The sequence below is a fragment of the Lactuca virosa genome, chromosome 8 (assembly GCF_052849685.1).
Source record: "Lactuca virosa cultivar CGN04683 chromosome 8, Lactuca_virosa_CGN04683_v6, whole genome shotgun sequence".
Taxonomy (NCBI): domain Eukaryota; kingdom Viridiplantae; phylum Streptophyta; class Magnoliopsida; order Asterales; family Asteraceae; genus Lactuca; species Lactuca virosa.
Window position 1 is genome coordinate 145182963 of NC_136433.1, and position 21008 is coordinate 145203970.

General features: G+C 39.7%; 1 pseudogene across 1 annotated transcript; it reads left to right on the forward strand.

Moving 5' to 3' along the window:
• The first annotated feature begins 592 nt into the window (after window positions 1–592).
• Window positions 593–2262, forward strand: LOC145128994 (G-type lectin S-receptor-like serine/threonine-protein kinase At1g34300; annotated as a pseudogene). Its single transcript, XR_013717234.1, has 2 exons — window positions 593–796; window positions 876–2262. The product of XR_013717234.1 is annotated as a G-type lectin S-receptor-like serine/threonine-protein kinase At1g34300 (transcript).
• The last annotated feature ends 18746 nt before the right edge of the window (window positions 2263–21008 follow it).

Consider the following 21008-nt stretch of genomic DNA (forward strand, 5'->3'; position numbering starts at 1 on the left):
AAAGACAAAGATAGAAGTTGGTGAAGATTTTAGTGTTTGTGATGGCTCCACAAATTTAAATTTTGAAGGTTACCGCGCATTAGAATTTAATCAATTTTTTTAAGTGGTTGATTGTTTGATAGTTTTATGTGATTAATATGTTTATAACCTCTTTAAAAAACTTGATGGTGGAAAAAAAACATATATATTATTTATTGTAGAAAAAATATTGGTGTAAACGATAAAGGAAGAGCAAAGATAAAAAAAATAGGGTTATAAAATGTCAATACGTTAAAAGAAAAATAAAATGGAGGTTATACAATTCCTTATTTTTGGTATAATTGCTCTAAGAAGAAGCTGCAAACAAAACGGAGTTAAAATCTCCAATTTATCTAAATAAGGGTATACTTGTAATGAACTTTTAATTTCAGTGGCTTAATTAAATTCTTCGTTGATGGCTTATTTAAATTCTTCGTTGAAGAATCAAGGCCCATTTTTCTATGCAGTTGGCATTAATTGAGGACTCCAGCAAGGTCGCTTGTATAGACTTTAAAGTGACTGTAATGTACAAATCCTTAAACACCAAGTACTACTATAGCATGATCGTTTTCTATGGAGTATATTCTCAGTTTCAAAAGAATAAACATACATAGATTAAACCCTATCTGAAACCTCCGTGTAAACAACTCTTTGGTTCTGTATACATCCTTGATCCTTGAATCCTTAATGGACTCTCCTGGTTCTTATCCGCCTGCCCCTCCTTTGCCAAAAGAGTTTCGTGTGCTCATTGGTGTTTTCGTTACCCTTTTTGTCGTCTGTAAGTTCTTCCATTCCCTTCATGGCAGGCGTGGTTTTATTAAAAAATCCAGATCGATGTTAATAGTTTCTTTTTGCAGCTTTTGTGGTATCGATCATTAACTATTTATGCAATAGAGCGAAGAAGCAAAAGGATGAAATCGGTGTTAATAACAAGCAAACGGAAGAATTCGGTGACGACTCCCGGTTTATTCCGCTCACTATGGTTAAATTCCTGGATGACATGGAAAGAGAAAAGCCGATCCGGTTCACTTCTCAACAGTTAAGAATAGCGACAGACAACTTTAGTATCTTATTGGGTTCAGGTGGGTTCGGGACAGTTTACAAGGGTCTTGTTAGCAACGGCATAGCTGTAGCTGTAAAAGTACTAAACGGAACCTCAGACAAGAGAATTGAAGAACAATTCATGGCGGAAGTAAGCACAATGGGAAGAACCCATCACTTTAATCTATCAGGCTTTATGGGTTTTGCTTCGAGTCTAGTTTACGAGCTCTTGTATACGAATTTATGGTCAACGGCTCCCTGGATAATCACTTGTTTAAAGCGAATACAGGAGCTGTTCTAGGGTTTGAGCAGCTCTACGAGATTGCTCAAGGAACTGCAAGAGGAATCGCTTATTTGCATGAAGAATGTCCTCACAGAATAGTTCATTACGATATCAAACCAGGCAACATACTTTTGGATTCAAAGTTTTGTGCAAAAGTGGCGGATTTCGGTTTAGCTAAACTCTGCAACAGGGATAACACTCATATAACGATGACCGGAGGACGTGGTACTCCGGGATACGCCGCCCCCGAACTCTGGCTAGCTCTTCCAGTTACACACAAATGTGATGTTTATAGTTTTGGTATGCTACTTTTTGAGATCATCGGAAGGAGGAGGAACATGGACGAGCGTCTTGGTGATAGTCAACAGTGGTTTCCGATATGGGTATGGCGGAAATACGAAAAGAAAGAGTTGAAGGATTTGATGATTGTTTGTGGGATCGAGGAGAAGAATCATGAAGCTGTTGAGAGGATACTGAAGGTAGCTTTTTGTTGCGTTCAGTATAAGCCGGAGACTAGGCCAGGGATGAGCATCGTTGTGAAGATGTTAGAAGGTGCGTTACTGGTGCCGGAGACTGTAAATCCGTTTTCACATTTATTTTCTGGTGTTGATGAAGCTGATAGTTCTTTGGCTCGGTTGGCGTGGAATGATGGTGGTTCTGATTGGTCTTCGTCTGATGTTAATACCAAGTCTACTGAAGTTGCAGATACACCTTTGATGAGGAGATATGAGATCACAATGGCTTCCGTGTAATCATATACAGAGGCAGCCAAAATTATATTTGTAAGTACATAGGTGCCGCCGTGTCGGCCCTCCACTCATAGTTATGTTGTATTTATAATCTAAGTTAAATAAGTGTATATATATGTTCGTAAAACATATGAACAAAGTGTATTCAATATAATTTAAGCCACATCATTTCTCAAACCAAATATTGTGTTTATTTTGAGGCAAAAGTGTATCTCTTTGTCGTTTATAGATGAAAAATCTTAAATAAAATCTAGAAATGCACTTGTAACAATTTATTGGGTAGATTATTAACTTAAGAATGAAAATGTATAATATGACATTCTTTGATATATATGGTACTATTTTATACACAATCCATATCTTTATCCTTTGAGATAAAGACATTGATTTTCCATTGATAATCCTTATTATAAAACACAGTAAAACAAATTCATGGATCAAGCAAAGTATGTAAAATTTGTAAAAGGTATAACAACTTTTAATTTTGTTTATATTTAGTCATTGAATTTTTTTATATTTAATCATTTTTTCTGATTTATCCATGAATTATTTGATATTGTTCATATTTTACCCTTGATTTCATAATGGTAAAATATGAACAATTTCAAATAATTCAAAGATAAATTAAACATGAAAAACTTCAATACTAAATATGAACAAAATTTGAAGATCGATAGCATCTCAACTCATTATCCATAAATAATTCTTTTACCTTGGTAAATCACACTGTTATGTTTTCCATTTAAGGACTACTTAATAAATTTCGTTATATTGTTTTATATGGGCCAGACACGTCGCGCCCATAAAAGACGCGACGTGTCTTAACCGATCAATACTAGTTTCTCCAATTTTAAGGGCTACTTAATAAATTTCATTATATTATTTTATATGGGCCAGACACGTCGTGCCCATAAAAGACGTGTCGTGTCTTAACCGATCAATACTAGTTTCTCCAATTTTAAGATTTTCGTGAAATAAGTGGGATAAAGCAATAATAAATTACATACCAGGAATAAGGATGTTACAATTCTCTTCTACTTGAATAAGATTTCGTCATCGAAATCCGCTACGACAAAAATCTATGGATAGTGCTCGCAGATCTCCTAATCGGGTTCCCAAGTCAACCCAGAACCCTTCCGATGCCGCAACTGTACCTTCACCAAACCCGCTACCTTGTGGTGTAAGGTCTTCGTCTTTCTATCTAAGATCGCGATCGGTCACTTGACATAACTCAATCGCTCTTCCACCTAAATAAGTTTTTTAAGGGCACCATTTTTAACAATTCTAACACTCCTAAAAACTTCACTTCACCAATGTATTAGTACCAAGGTTCTAAATAACGTTAGACGTGGCTTGACGGCAAGGTAAAAGTTAAGTCATGACAAGCCTTAGCGAGCCATGCCGTTTTTCAAGGCGTGACTATATTATATACATTAAAAGATATAAATCATATAACTATTGAATTTTATCAAATATATGAAGTTCTTAGAAGTGTTATATTAATATCTAATAGAAAAAAGTTAACAAAAACTCATTTATTTTAGGCCCGATAAAAAAACAAAACAAAAAAACAAAAAAAACCCGCGCCTTGAAAAAAACTTGCGCCATAACGCGATAAGACGCGCCTTGACATGTTATTTGGGCGCCACGCTTCACAAACCCGCCTTGGACGTTTTCGTAACGGATACACCACGCCTCGCGTCATGGCACGCCTTGAGGCGCGCCATGACACGCTTTTTAGAACCATGATTAGTACAGATCACTCGACCAATCCAAAAGTTCAGTTGTCTCGGTGTCATATCAACACTTAGACTATACAGAACACCATCACTACATACAACAGTTTGGTGACATGGTAGTGTGGTATTGCAGTGAACACCACACCGACTGGTATGCGGTGGTACCGTATCCATCCTGCATGAGAAAAGCTCATCCATGCAGTTGCTCCAACGGCTACTTCAAAAAATATATATATATATATATATATATATATATATATATATATATATATATATACTTCATTTCTTCATTTTGTACGACCCTCATTACTTCTACTAGTCAATTCATACAAAACATTAAAGGAATCCAAACAATCCTCCTACCAATCTCACCCAAGATCCGCTCGAAACAAATCGTGTGCAAATAGTTAAAAAACACTAATTACAAATGTTTTTCCTTTGGATCTATTGGATTACCGAGTACAACTTGACACTCGCATAATTTCACCCTACCCCCACCTATGTTGTATGCAATAAAGGACATCATGAAAAAAATATTTCAATTAAACTTATTTTGTATTGTTTTTTATTTAATTGTTGTTTTTAACTATATAATCGTTTAATTAATAATGAAATGTCTCTTTTATTATTTTAAATATGTACTTTAAATATATATGTAATCATAAAATTATATTTTAACGTATTTAATTAAAAAAAATAAGAGGTGGTGTGGTAAGATCATTTCATATCAGTTAAGGTGAGGTGAGATGAGAGAAATATAAGAGCAAAATGATATGATACTGATACCAAAATTATGGTGAAGGTAGTGAAAACACCCACCAACCCAACCTTACTTTAGGAAATATACTCTACCACTACCACCACCAAAATCATTCCTAATTTTTTAATATTAAAATAATATGAGAAAGAGAGGCATGAGTGGAGGCTTTCGAATCATCACTAGGTATGAGATGCAAAATCGGAAACTTAGTCCAAAACCGGTATATGTTTTATAAGTCCAGGTATCAGATATCGTGATTAGTCTAAACTGAATCGAGTATATTGGGTTCGGGTCTATTGAGTATTGGTAAATCGGGTATAAAGAACATGATCTGGAAGTTTAATGACCTCAAATCAAAAGAGCATCAATGCTCTTGGACTCTCAATACCAAATAAAAAAAAATCATGTCTCAGACTCTCTCACTTACGCACAACATTGAACGGAATCAAATAAAAAAACCCTCAACATCACCCACTGCATTGTGATTTTTTTTGTACCACTTTAAACTACCATAAGCGATTCGTTATAAATTTGATCGGCCTGTTTCACTTTTCCAAAAGATAGATCAATGTTTTCTCTTAATTTTAGGCACGAAAACACCTAAAAAGGGGGTATCATGTAACAACCATGATTTTTCTACTCATACATCTAGGGAATTATTAGAGTTTTTCTTACAAACACGTAATTTTATAAAAATTAAAATACTTTACATCCAATGGTTAATCTCGGTATGGTTGTTCACTATTTGGATAAAACTGAAATGTCCTATTAGACAATTTGGATTAGACTATTTGGTCCAAATAATTAGATATTTGGATTTTTTTTAGCAAAACTGAATTATTATTTTGGATTCAGGATTGGTTTTGGTTATAAAATAACAACCAAATAGTCCAAAAAACCGAATAAGAATTTATTATTTATTTATTTATATTTTTTTTAACTATATATCTTTACTCATTTCTAAATTTACTAAATTATTTTTTAAATAGATTATAAAGTTTTATCAAATATAATACCTTAATGTATATTTCTTATAAAAAAATTGTCTATGTAATATTAAACTATAGTATATTTTTCTTAGTAGTTTATAAATTTTAGTTTACAACTAATAAATTTTTTAGTTTTTTTAATAGACATTGCTAATATTCAAGTTATACATATATATTTAAACCGTACCCATAAAAATGTAAGCACAAAACTTAGTGAGTTCCCCAAAATACCACATACCTTACGTATCATCGGGCCTAGCCCTCATATTGGGCCCATCCTACAATAATAGGCCTAGCACGTCATAGATTGGGCCTAGCCTAACATACAATTCAAGAGTCATAGAGACAGCTAGCACCCTACATAACATAACATATCTGGGTGCTGGCCTACCCCATCGGTCTCTTTCAACCGATATCCGGGGACTATCATACCCCTCCTAGAACTATCATATAATATCATAGCATACTAGCACATCAAGCATAACAGATAGTGGCATACCAGGCAATTATCACAAAGACAATCATCTCAACTATAATCAACTACTAGTGGGTCGGCATTGGTGCCTTCGACCCACTTCTACGGGAAGGTAACTCACCTCAAATGTCGTGAAATAGCTGAACAGTCCTCGGCTCTGAAATTCGCCCCACTCAAACTTCTACACATAAAGATCTTCTTTAGTAACCCCTTTCATGCTCATAACCCTTTAAGGGTCAACTTTGCTCAAAGTCTAAGTCAAGGTCAACACCCTGGTCAAAATCAACCTTTTGGTCAAAGTCAATGTTATGAGTTAACTCAACTCGCCGAGTTGACCCATCAACTCTTCGAGTTCCATAAATCATAAAACTCTAAAACCGCAATCCATCTCGTCGAGTTCTTTCACAACTCGTCGAGTTCCTCCTATCCATAGTATCGGGACTTTCCCATTCTACTCGTTGAGTCATCCTTGAACTCGTCGAGTTTTTCCCTTTACTTTCGACCCAACTCGTCGAGTTCCTCCTTGAACTCATCGATTTCTTCAGTCTTCAAAACCCAAAAACCATGGCCAAGTCGCTGAGTCATCTCCTAGACTCGCCGAGTTTGCTCAGTAAACAGAAAAGTTCGGGGGACCACGATTCAACTCGCCGATTTGGATAAACAACTCGTCGAGTTCTCTTAGTCTAAATCCATTCAGTCATTTCCAATTGAGTTCAATGCTTCGAAACCATAGATCTTGTCCCCTAGGGCTGATATATCACGTAAAGTTGCTAACTTTACTTCCATGCATGGTGTCATGAAGCTAAAAACACCAAATCTAACCTTCATAAGAGGTCTATGGCATAGAGAAGGGCCAAGACGTGATAAAGCTGGCAACATTAAGTCTCTTTAGGCCATGGACGTCTGGATATGAAGTCGTAACTTTAAGATATGCTCATATCCAAGAATGGACCCCAAATAAGCTACTAAAGGCCCTAAACTTCTCAAAGAAGAGATCTATCAAATAAATAGCCAAGTTATCGAATTTGTACCTTAATATGGCAGCCTCAGCATAGAAATCCCTAGATCCAAAACCTCCCCCTTGAGCCAAGCACCTTCAACTTAAACTCTTTCAAGAAAGCACCAAGGAAACACTCTATTTACACTCACACACACTCCAAATGGTCTAAAATCACGAATTAGGGTTTTACTGGAGTGGGGGGGGGGGGGGATGAGGGAGGCCACAATGAAGCATTAAGATCTTTAAATAGGGTGCAAAACCCTGAAAATTAGGGTTTCATTCTGGCAGTCCTACTCGTCGAGTTGAGTCTCTCAACTGGTCGAGTAGACTTTAAGTTCCACGTCCAAAATCCATTCCTACTCGACAAGTTTGGGGCCTCCAACTCGTCAAGTTCCTGCACAAAACATGAATAAATATTATTTAAAATACATACCAGGAACCGGGCGTTACAAATCTCCCCCACTTATTTTAAACTTCATCCTCGAAGTCTGTTGCGTCTAGAAATAGCTCGAGGTAATGCTCCCTCATCTTGTCCTCCGGCTCCCACGTCCGTTCCGATCCCCTGCGGTGTTGCCATTGCACCTTCACCAACTCCACCCTCTTGTTCTTCAGATCCTTCATCTTCCTTTCGAGGATGGCTACTGGTTGCTTGATGTAGTTCAGGTTGTCATCCACCTAAATATCCTATAGAGGCACCACTGCCGAGTTATCTACCAAGCACTACCGCAGTTGGGAGACATGAAAGGTGTTATGGATCTGACTAAGCTTAACTGGCAGATCCATCCTATACGCCACCTTACCCACCCGGGCTATAACCCTGAAAGGTCTGATACACCTGGGGCCCAACGTGCCCTTTTTTCGGAAGCGAATGACACCTTTCCAAGGTGACACCTTCAGAAGGACCATATCCCCGAACTGGAACTCCAGGTCCAATCAACGTATGTCGGCGTAGCTCTTCTACCGACTTTGGGTCGTCTAGAGTTTACTTCGGACCTGTTGGATCATCTCTGTCATCTTGAGTACCACCGCGGTACTCCCCATGACCCTCTGCCAAACCTCACCCAAGCATATCGGGGTTCTGCACTTCCTCCCATAAAGCATCTCAAAGGGAGGACGGTCGATGTTGGTGTGGTAGCTATTATTATAGGAAAACTCTGCCAGAGGAAGGTAGGTATCCCAGCTACCACCAAAGTCTAGAACGCACGCCCGCAGCATATCCTCCAAGGTTTGGATGGTCCGCTCACTCTACCATCTGTTTGCGGGTGAACCGTGCTAAAGTGCATATGAGTACCCAGCTCTTCATGAAATTTCTTCCAGAATCTTGAAGTGAACCGTACATCTCGGTCTAAAATCACCGAAACTGGCACCCCGTGCCGAGCTACTACCTCTCTGATGTAGATGTCGGCCAACTTCTTGGCCGAAATGCTCTCATGGATCAGAATGAAATGGGCACTCTTGGTCAATCGATCCATGATGAACCAAATCAAATCCACTCCCAGTGCAGTCCTGGGAAGCTTCGTGATGAAATCCATAGTAATATCCTCCCATTTTCACATAGGGATATCCAACGGCTGTGTCTTGCCGTGAGGTCTTTGGTGCTCGGCCTTGACCTTTCTGCAGGTCAGGCACCGCTCCACGTACCAAGTTATGTCCCACTTCATGCAGGGCCACCAATAATCAGGGAGAAGATCCCGATACATCTTCGTCGCCCTGCGATAGATGGAGAACCTCTTGTGGGCCTCATCCATCAGAACCTGGCGCACCCCGCCCCAGTAAGGAACCCAACCCTCTGATGCAGGGTCAGCAGCCATCAGTTGTCGTAATCAAATGAGGCCACCTGACCTATGATCCGCTCACACTTTCGGCGCCCTTCGTTCACACCCTCGACCTGAACCTCTCAGATCCGCTCCAAAAGTGGAATCACCACCGTCATCCTCAAGCAGATATCTCTGATCGGTGCTTCCTTGTGGCTAAGTGCATCGGCCACAACATTGGCCTTCCCCGGGTGGTAAAGGATCTCACAGTCGTAATCGTTCACCACATCTAATCACCGACGCTGCCTCATGTTTAGATTCGACTGATCCATGAGGTACCTCAAGCTCTTGTGGTCCGTGTAAATGGTACAACAAACCCCATAGAGGTAATGCCACCAAATCTTGAGGGCAAAAACAACCACCCCCAACTCCAGATCATGTGTCGGGTAATTCGCCTCGTGAGGCTTCAGCTGCCTCGAGGCGTAGGCAATGATGTGCCCCATCTGCATCCATATTACGCCCAAGCGCGAAATGGACGCGTCACAGTACACTACAAAGTCCTCAACGCCCTCTAGCAGGGAAAAGATCGGCGCCTCACACAATCTCTGTCTCAAAGTCTTAAATGTTGCCTGCTGCTCAGGCCCCCGACGAAATACAACGACCTTCTTCTTCAGTCGGGTCAGTAGTACCGCTATCTTGGAGAAATCATGTATGAATCTCCGGTAATAGCCTGCTAAATCGAGGAAACTATGAATCTTGGATGGAAACTTCAGAACCTCCCATCTCATCATGGTCTCCAACTTGGCCGGGTCGACCAGAATATTGTTCTGGTTGACAAGGTGCCCCAAGAACTGCACCTCGTGCAACCAGAACTCACACTTAGAGAACTTGTCGTACAAGCTCTCCCTCTTTAGGGTATCCAACACCTCTCGCAAGTGCTCATCGTACTGCTTATACGTCTTGTAGTAAACCAAGATGTCATCAATAAAAACTATCACAGACCGATCCAACATCGGTTTGCAAACGCGGTTCATGAGATCCGTGAACGTGGAAGGAGCACTGGTGAGCCCAAAGGGCATCACCACAAACTCGTAATGACCATAGCGAGTTCGGAAAGTAGTCTTCTGCATATCCTTGTCTCTTACCCTCATCTGATGGTAGCCTGAACGCAAATCGATCATGGAAAACAAAGATACTCCCTGATGCTGGTTGAAGAGATCGTCAATCCTTGGGAGTGGGTAACGGTTCTTCACCGTTACCTTATTCAGCTCCCGATAATCTATGCGTATCCGATGTGACCTGTCCTTCTTCCTCACAAATAGGATCGAGGTTCCCCAAGGCGAACTGCTCGGCCTGATAAATCCCTTGTCTAATAGCTCCTGCAGTTGTGTAGACAACTCTTGCATCTCGGGATGAGCCAACCAATATGGTGCCTTGGCTATCGGAGCCGCACCCGGAACTAGGTTGATCCTGAACTCCACCTGTCTCTCTGGAGGTATCCCAGGAAAATCCTCCGGGAAAACATCCGGATACTCCCGCACCACTGGCACATCATCGACGGTCGCCTTACCCTTTTCCCGGGTGTCCATAACATAGACGACATAACCTGCGCATCCCTGCTGGAGGTAGCGTCTAACACTCACTTCTGAACAAATAGTTGGCCTACGTTGCGTCCTCTCGCCCTGAATCAACAACTCTCCCCCACTTGGGGTCCTGACCTGTACTAACTACTGCTCCCAGCCGATCACGGCCCTATTAGGGCTCAACCAATCCATTCCTATAAGGACCTTGTTCCCACGCAAAGTAATGGGAACCAAATCCACGAGGTAATGCTCATCGTATATCCTCAAGACATAACCTCTGTAAACCACTGATGCTCAGACGGACCGGTCGTCAGCAATCTCGACCTCTAAAGGACAATCCAACATGCCCGAAGGCTCAGCAAACCTCTTGTTGAGTGCAAGAGATACGAATGACTGGGTAGTCCCCAAATCAAATAACACCTGAACTGGGATACCGTTCACATGGAACGGTCCTAAACAAAGCACATAAAACATAAATATCATAACCGACATGTAATAAAAGTTAGGGAGAAGAAGACATACCCGTCACCACATTCGGTGCGGCACGTGCCTCCTTGGCGGTCAACTGGAAGGCTCAGATCCTCACCAATGGAGCATCTATCTTGCGTTGTCGGCAATCCGTGATCCGCAGGGTCGCTGGAGTTGGCGCGGCGCCGCCACTGACGCTGCTGATACCAATCTCGGGCAGTTGGCCTTTTTATGGCCCTTCTGATTGCAATGAAAGAAAATCAGGTCTGATGTCTGAAGGGTGGGGGTAGGAGCAGTACAATCCATGCTATAGTGCCAAAGCTTGCCGCACTTATCGCAACCTGATCCCCTTAATTTGCAAGCTCCATCATGTGTCTTGCCGCATTTCCCACAACGGCTCTGGACCTGATGGCCCTTCGACCTAGAGTCGAATCCCTTGGGTTTCTTCCCAGAAACCCCAGTCATCTACCCAGTCTCTGCCTTCCTCTTTCTGAGGTGCTCTATGTCAATCTCCCTCTCCCTCAATCTGACTATCATATCCTCCAAGGTTGGACATGTTGAGTAGCTGACATGTTTCCGAATGTCAGCTCTCAACATGTCATAGTACCGGGTCTTCCTCATCTCCTCATCACCCGCGTACTGAGGCACCAGTAAGACCCTCTCCCTGAACTTGGCGGTAATCTCCACCACTGACTTAGTCATCTGTCTCATATCCAGGAATTCCCTGGCTAGCTGCTGAATCTCCACTACTAGCGCAAACTCAGCTCGAAATCTGGCCATAAAGTCTGACCATGTCATAGCCTCAATGGTTGGGGCTCCCAACGTGTCACTGACCACCTCCCACCAGTCTCTGGCCCTCTCTCTCAAGCAACCAGCAGCATACCTGACATTCGACCCCTCAGGGCAGAAGCTCGTCAACTGTGCAAACTCGATGTTTGCAATCCATCGCCTAGCCATAATGGGGTCTTTCACCCCGCTGAATTCTGGTGCTCCGCATCCCCTAAAATCCTTGAAGGAGAGCGTACGAGTCCCTGACTGGCCAGATGCCATGTCGCTCCGGAATGCCCTAAGGCGATCCTCCATCAGCTCGATAATCCCCTCCTTGATCGACCTGAAAATCACCGCGGTCGCCTCAAGGATGCCTCTCGTGATCTCAGATGCGGTGCACTTGCGCAATCCATCATCCACCGGCTCGGACCCTATACCCAAACCTGACCCAGACCCTGAACCTCCCACTCCGTGTCGTGTCGCCACTATTCTGAAACAAACCACACAATCATCAGAGTTATACATAATATCAAGAGACTTCATCCTCACCTAAGTTCCCTGGTTTAATCTTAGCTTTCCTTGATTTGAGTACGGATCCTCTACTTTCTGTAGTACGAGACCATACTACCTTCCACATCTATCCGTACTTTCCTCAATAATTTCCTTGACTCCACCAAATCCCTTTCACTACTACTGCTCTCCGTGCTAATCTCATCCTAGGCTTACCCTAGGGTAATCTCCGACCCACTCTCCGCCATCAGATGCATAAGAAATCCCTGCTACCTTTCCTTAACTAGCTCGCGAATACTATTACATATTACTAAGACTAGATAATTCTTCGAATGAGAGGTCTCTCCTTATAATGGTTAGACTCAGACGAGAGCTGCGAAATAGGGCTAAACCTAACCTTCTAAAATTATTTATTCCTCGTAATATGTAACTTAACATATTCGTTTACTAGTTAGTTAAATATAACTAGGATTCCTAAAAGCACAAAGCAAGCAACATTTGGGCATTGAGTAACCCAAACCAATAGGGCCGGTCCAGACGGTGGGCAACCCGGGCAACCGCCCAGGGCCCACGTCTCCAGGGGGCCCAAAATATTTGGGATATATATATATATATATATATATATATATATATATATATATATATATATTACCTAAATGATTTTTAGGGCCTAAAGTTGGTTCAAACTCAAACTAGCTCAAAAGATGAACAATTTGGTTTGCTTGTTATTGCTAATCGAACATGTTTATACGTTTGGACCGACCCTGCAAACCAAGCATATCCTATCCAGGCTATCATATCACTGACTAGTCAATACTATCATACAGTTCCATAAGCACATATAGCATGTACATAAGGCGTCTTCCTAGATCCTTAGACCTAATCTAGCATGCAATTCTTATATACATACAGTAGGCATATAAGGCATCCTTCCTAGATCTTTAGCCGTAATCTAGCATGCAGTTCTCATAACCATATCATATATCATAACAAACATGTATGGCTATCTTGGGGAAAACTTTCTTGAGCTAGGCCTATTGCACGCATCACACTCCTTGTTCTTTCTCTTTTCAAAATCTTTTTTTAAAAATGGTTTTTCTTTTAAAAAATTTATACCAAGTCCTCAATTTGAGTTCAGACACACCCGAAAATGTGCCCGAATCCCTCAAACCAAGGCTCTGATACCAACTTGTAACATTTCAAAAATGGCGACCAAAATGTTCATTTTTAAATAAAAAAATTATAAAATCATTTGTCTGAAACAACCATAGTAACAACTCATTTCAAATCCAAAGTATCAATAGTCAAAACATGTCATGATAAAACAATCATCCGAATAACAATCCCAAAGATCTCTAGTGCGGAAAATGTAGTGTGATGTGCTGCCATCATGTCGACTCCTTTCCCATCGAAAAGGAAGTACCTGAAACCAAAACTGAAAACTACTGTAAGCACAAAGTTTAGTGAGTTCCCCCATCACACCACATACCATACAATAACATACTACCTAGCATATATGGGTGTTGGCCTACCCCTTCGGTCTTTTTCAACGGGAAACCGCCTAGTATATCTGGGTGTTGCCCTACCCCTTCAGTATCTTTCAACCGGTAACTGCCTAGCATATCTGGGTGTTGGCTTACCCATTCGGTCTCTTTCAACCGGTATCCGGGGACTATTTCACCCCTACCACTACCATATAATATCCTAGCATATACATACAATTCTCTTACTGCCTAGCATATCTGGGTGCTGGCCTACCCCTTCGGTCTCTTTCAACCGGTAACTGCCTAGCATATATGGGTGATGGCCTACCCTTCGGTCTCTTTCAACCGGTATCTAGGGACTATCATACCCCTCCTACCACTATCACATAATATCATAGCATACTAGCACATCAAGCATAACAGATAGTGACTTACCAGACAATTATCACAAAGACAATCATCTCAACTATATTCAACTACTAGTGGGCCAACATTGGTGCCTTCGACCCACTTCTACGGGAAGGGAACTCACCTCAAATGTCATGGAATAGTTGAACTATCCTCGACTCTGAAATCCACCCCACTCAAACTCTTATACATAAAGATCTCCTTTAGTAACCCATTTCATGCTCATAACCCTTTAAGGATCAACTTTGGTCAAAGTCGAAGTCAAGATCAACACCCTGGTCAAAGTCAACCTCTTGGTCAAAGTCAACGTTCTGAGTTGACTCAACTCGCCTAGTTGACCCATCAACTTGTCGAGTTCCATAAATCATAAAACTCTGAAACCGTGATCCAACTCATCGAGTTTTTTCACAACTCGCCGAGTTCCTCCTATCCATAATATCAAGACTTTTCCATTCTACTTGTTGAGTCATCCTTGAACTCGTCGAGTTTTTCCCTTTACATAATCGGGACATTTCAACCTAACTCGTCGAGTTCCTCCTTAAACTGGTCGAGTTCTTCAGTCTTCAAAACCCAAAAACCATGGCCAACTTGCTGAGTCATCTCTTAGACTCGCCAAGTTTGCTCAGTAAACAGAAATAGTCAGGGGACCACGATCCAACTCGCCAAGTTCGATAAACAACTCGTCGAGTTCTCTTAGTCTAAATCCATTCAGTCACTTCCAATCGAGTTCAATGCCTCTAAACCATAGATCTGGTCCCCTAGGGCTGATATATCACGTAAAGTTGCTAACTTTACATCCATGCATGGTGTCATGAAGCTAAAAACATCAAATCTAACCTTCATAAGAGGTCTATGGCATGACGAAGGGCCAAGACGTGATAAAGCTAGCAACTTTAAGTCTCTTTAGGCCATGGATGTCTGGATATGAACTCATAACTTTAAGACATGCTCATATCCAAGATGGACCCCAAATAAGCTACTAAAGACCCTAAAGTTCTCAAAGAAGAGATCTATCAAATAAATAGCCAAGTTATCTACTTTATACCTTAATATGGCAGCCTCAACAGAGAAATCCCTGGATCCAAAACCTCTACCTTGAACCAAGCACCTTTAACTTCAACTCCTTCAAGAAAGCACCAAGGAAACACTCTCTTTACACTCACACACACTCCAAATGGTCTAAAATCATGAATTAGGGTTTTATGGGACTAAGGGGGCGATGTGGGAGGCCACAATGAAGCATTAAGATCTTTAAATAGGATGCAAAACCCTGAAAATTAGGGTTTCATTCTGGCAACCCTACTCGTCAAGTTGAGTCTCTCAACTTGTCGAGTAGACTTTAAGTTCCGCATCTAAAATCCATTCCTACTCATCGAGTTCCTACACAAAACTTGAATAAATCTTATTTAAAATACATACCAGGAACCGGGCGTTACATTGGGCCATGAGGCCTATTAATGATTTTGGACATGGACTTTAGGCTCATTAGCAATGGGAGGCTTTTGGGCCATTATGAAAGTAATTGGGGGTTGGGTTCTTTAATTGGATTATATTCAACCCTAACCTTGGGTTAATGGTATTATTGTTCAACACGTGTGGTTATGGACTGTTAGGAGAGCATCTTTCGGATTCAGCAGACAGAGGTGAGTCTCCTCACCATACCAATGGGTCGTAGATACCAAGACCGACCCATTTAGTTAGTTGTAGTGTTTATTGTGGATTCACTACTGATATGTATGGTATGCATGTATATGAGAATGTGCTAGTACTTATTAACTAGATATGTGAAGACCCCGGGGGGAGCCCGTGGTAGTTGGATATAAGACCATGTGGGGGAGCCCATGGCATTCCTAGGTAAAGACCATGTGGTGGAGCCCATGAAAAGTAGTTAAGACCATGTGGGGGAGCCACTGACACATAGGAGTAAGACCCTAGATGGAGTCCACAACATCCCTATATGTTTATGTATGAGTTTTGTAGTATGATAGATATTTCTATGATATATGATATTCTAGTTGACTATTATGTTATTTGCATGGAAGACCCTGGGGAGCCCATGGCAGTTGTGTAAGGGTTGTTTTGTTGTAATTAGTCGAAGCATACTTTGTACTCTTCGTATAAATTGTAATGTATTTTACTAGGGCTCATTTATTCGAAGCTTAAGTGTTAGCGCCTTAGTATTTTTTTTTGTACGCTTTATGTATCCTATAAATAGGATCATTTACTAGAGTTAGACAACTTGAATAGCCTTGTCTATTTTTCTCTGTAAACACTCAAAGCGTAATAGAGCTGAAGCGAAATCTTATTTACATCTTGTGTTCAATTACTCATTCTTTCTTTCATATCTACTCTGATTAATTTCATACTCGATTCATTGGTTCATCAATTGGTATCAGAGCAGGAATCATCTCTATGATCTGATTTTCAATTGTTCAAAAAGTTTTTGAATCAACTTTTTGGTTCAAAAGTTTCCGCGCTTTTTGAAATTAAAAAATTCTCTTAGATCTAAGATTGTGATTCGATTCTGCATTTGGATTGTTGAATCGAGTGTTTTACTGGATTTTCTGAATCATTTCAAATAATCGTTTTCAAATTTTCGTTGTTAATTCAAAAATCACGAAAAACTTCATCTGTTCATCAATGGCGAATTTCAATATCAATTCAATGACTTCGTTTTCTCATCTGCTTGGATCATCAACCAAAATTCCAATGTTAATTCCTGAATATTATGATCAGTGGGCTGATCGTATGCAGGATTATCTTAACGGGCTTGATGAAGAGTTATGGAATTGTATCAGTGGATCAGTTCAGCCTCCAGTAATTGTTCAAACTTTAGGTTCGTCTGGAACTACTTCTGCTGTTGGAGATCAACAAACAAGACCGAAGAACAATGAAAAGAGATGCATGAGAGAGTTGAGAGGTGCTTTGCCACCTGTTGTTTACAACTACATTCGTGGTTGTAAAACTGCTAATGAGATTTGGAATACTCTCAAAGAAAAGTATCAAGGAAGTGAAAAGACAAAGATCAATTCTGTAAAGCAGTGTTTGGTTGAATTGAAGGAGTTCAGACAGAAGGAAACAGAAACAATTGAATTCTATTACGATCGTCTGAATGAGTTGATCTGGTGCAATCGCTATGGAATTACAAGGTCCTTAATGGAGTATAATCTTACTTTTGTTATGGGACTAAGGAAGGAGTGGAGAAGTGTAAGCATGATGATCAAAAATCAGCAGAGCTTCGACTGTTCGTCTTTGAATGATGTTTACAATCAGCTAAAGACACACGGAAGTGAAGTTTCTGAAATAGTTGAAGAATCGAAGCTGAGTCTTGGAGGACCGCTGGCTTTAGTTTCGAAAGTGTCTGAGGTGAAGTCTGCTGAAAAGGAGAATTCGGATGAAGAAGGTTTTCTGTTGAATTCTGATGATGAAGTTGTAGCTTTTTACTCGAATAATCGAGTTAAAACGTTTTTCAAAAAGCCTTTTAATCCTAAAGGGAAGAAGAGTGAGATGAAGGGAAATTTTACGAAGTCTGGTGAAGAAGAGAAGAAGAAGTTTGAAAAGTCTGAGAAAAAGGATGACAAGTTGAAAGAATTTAAAGGCGAAAAGAAATTGAAAGGGGATTCTGGCATAGATTGTCATTATTGCAATGGTCCGAATCATTTTGCAGTTGATTGTATGCTTCGCAAGAAATAAGAAAAGAAGAACAAAAACAAGGACGAAGCATATTATGTGGAAAAATTGGAGGAAGTTCGTGAGAAGGCAAAAGGTTTGTCTCTAGTGGCAAGAAGAGAAAGTGAAGATGAAGAAAGTTGCACGTATCAGATCTGGTCATCCGGTTATGATGATGAAGAGATGAGGCATCCGACTCATGGTGCCATGTTTGCAAGTTTTGAGGAGGAAGAAGAGGAGGAGATATTTGGACGTTGCTTTGTTACGAAGACAAGTGACAAATCTCCTATGAAAACCAAGGTACGTTCTATACTCGAATCTTTTAATATTCCTTTACATGCATATGGTTCTGAAATAATTGCTTTTGATGATACTGTTGCTTATTTTGATGCTATTGTTGTGTCTGCTAGTAACGAGGCAAAGAAACTTAATAGTCAATTGCTTTAGACATGAAAGTTGTTAGACACGAAACGTAGCAGGGTAGAGTATCTAGAGTTACAGTTACAAAATGTCAATAAAGATAGAGAGAATCTAGACAAAGATGTCAGGTTGTTGTTGACACAATAAAACATATACTGTAATTCTGCCAAACGTTTGTATGCCAAATTAACTTCTTTACATCATTCTTCTGACATCAGCAAAGAACAACATCGTAAATTGTTACCTTTTCTTGCATTCGAAAGAGAAAAAGTTGATGTCATGTCATATGATTGTGAAAACACAATAGCTGATTTTAACAAAGTAACAGATGATAGGTTTTCATTTGGCATTGTAAAGATATATGAGTTTTTAAATGCTGATGAATTGGTTAATATTGTTAATGAAAGTTTGACAAAAGATGAACAAGTAAAAATTTTGAAACGAACTGAAAATTCGAAACTTGATTCACAACTCAATTTTGCTGATGTCGATGAGAATTCGGATATTCTTAGCGAAATCAGTGAAATTAAAGAGAAAGAAAGTATTGATTGTTCTCAGTTATCTATCATTCATATCACATCTAAGGTCAAAGGTAAAGAAATTGTTAATGATTCGATGGTTGAGGATGACATTGGAAAACCCTCTACTTCAAATTTTTTTGACTTTGATGATGTGGAAGTCCGAGACAGTCAGACAGATAGTAGTGATTATGAGGAGGACGAAGATAAAGTTTCGAATGATAGTAAGGAAGAAAAGAAAGTTTTAAGTGAAACTTTAACTCCAAGAGTTGTTGTTAAATAAGTGTTTGGTGACACTGAAAAGTTTGACAAAGTGATGAGTGACAAAGGAGCACATTTTTTGGAAACTAACACAGTTGTTTATCCAAATTTTACATGTACTGATAATGTTGTGTTTCCAAATCAAGTCTTCGTCACCACTGGAAATACAGAGAATATAAAGCCAGAATTCAACAAATTGGTCAAAGAGGACAATAAGCGTTCAACAGACGAAGGATTCTTTGCGAATCAGAACATCGTTGAAAACAACCTCACTAAAAATTCGTATGTTTTTCAACAACAGAAACCAAAACAAAAATGGGTTGTTAAATCTGAAAAGGAAAATGAAGTTGTTACAAAAGAAGTTGTTACTTCAACTCCAATTGTGAAACTTAATTCAAATGAATTCAAAGTGCTTGTTGATAAGTTTTCAAAAGATCATAAAGTTTCAAAGAGAAAGACACGAACGGTAATTTTTTGGCAAGTTGTGTCTAAGAAAAAACTTTCTTTAACCAAATCCAAAGTTTCATATGAGAAAAACAGTATTTCAAAATCCAACTCAACATATATTTCAAAATCAAAGAGTTTTCAAAAGCCATTAGTCATAGATAAACCACAAAACACATCTTTTCATCAACCAATGAATGTAATAGACACCTTTCCAATTAATCAAAAGGTTGCATATGTTCGAAAATCTGATAACATTCGAAAGTATGAGACTTCACAAAAGGTTGTGAATGATCAAAAACTTAACAATGTTCAAAAATCAATGAATAGTCAACCAACTTCACACGAAGCTTTCAAATCATCCATAAAATATACACCACAAAAGCCAAATTTTCCAAATCCTCCAATCACAATACCAACAAAGGTTTCAAGCACAAAAGGAAAATCAGAAGTTCATTCAGTTAATCATTGGCTCGAGGGACAAGGAAAAAGGTTTCAGTCTGGAAGGTTTTCTCAAGGTCAGATCAAAACAGCCTATGAAAAGTATTTGAATGAGTCCACAACTGGCAGTTTATCTTCTCAAGATTCGAATACTCCAATTCAGAGATGGAAACCAATCAACAAAGTAACAAAAATTGAGAAGCCTGAGGTGCAATCTAGTGAAAATCCAAAACTATCGAAAAATTACATTTCAATATCTTTAGATAATGATGTTGATTTAATTGATAGGATCAAGACACAAGTTCGAACTTGGGATTTCAGTTCTAAAATTCATTCTCTGTTTCAAGCTAATAACCAAGGACCCAAAAAGCCTTGGGTACCTAAATTTTTTCAATAATTGCAGGTACTATGTGACGAGCAATACGATAATAAATGGTACATTGATAGTGGTTTCTCTCGTCACATGACTGGGAAGAAGGAGAATTTGAGAGGTTTTCGAAGCTTGACGAATGCCAGAGTGTTAAATTTGGAAACAATCAAAAGTGTAAAGTTAAAGGATATGGGAAAATAACAAACAGTCAATTCACAGTGAATAGTGTTGCTTATGTGGAAGGTCTTCAACACAACTTGATAAGTGTATCACAACTTGTGGTAGGCAGTAGAAATCAAGTACTTTTTAACGAAGAAGGAAGCTTTATTTCGAATGTCAACACAAAAGAAGTTTTGCTTAAATCCAAAAGGAAAGGTGACATGTTTACATTGGATATCAATCCAATTGTGGGTAAACCTGTTGTATGTCTACTTTTGAAAGCTACATCAGATCTAAGCTGGGTTTGGCATCAAAGACTTTCACATCTCAACTTTCGAAATATCAACAAACTTGTTGTACAAGATTTGGTATGAGGTTTACCTGTACTTAAATTTGATAATGATTCTTTATGTGCAACTTGTGAAGTTGGAAAACAACATAAGCAAGGTCATCCAATCACGATTGATTCGAAGATTGTTGAACCTCTAGAGCTTTTACACATTGATTTGTGTGGACCATCGACTGTATCCACCCTCAACAAGAAACAATATATTTTAATAATTGTTGATGATTTTTCAAGATTCACGTGGGTTTATTTTCTCAGGCTTAAATCAGAAGTTGCACAAATCATGATTGACTTTATCAAGAAGATGGAAACGACACTGAAGAAGACGGTTCGAAAGATAAAGAGTGATCA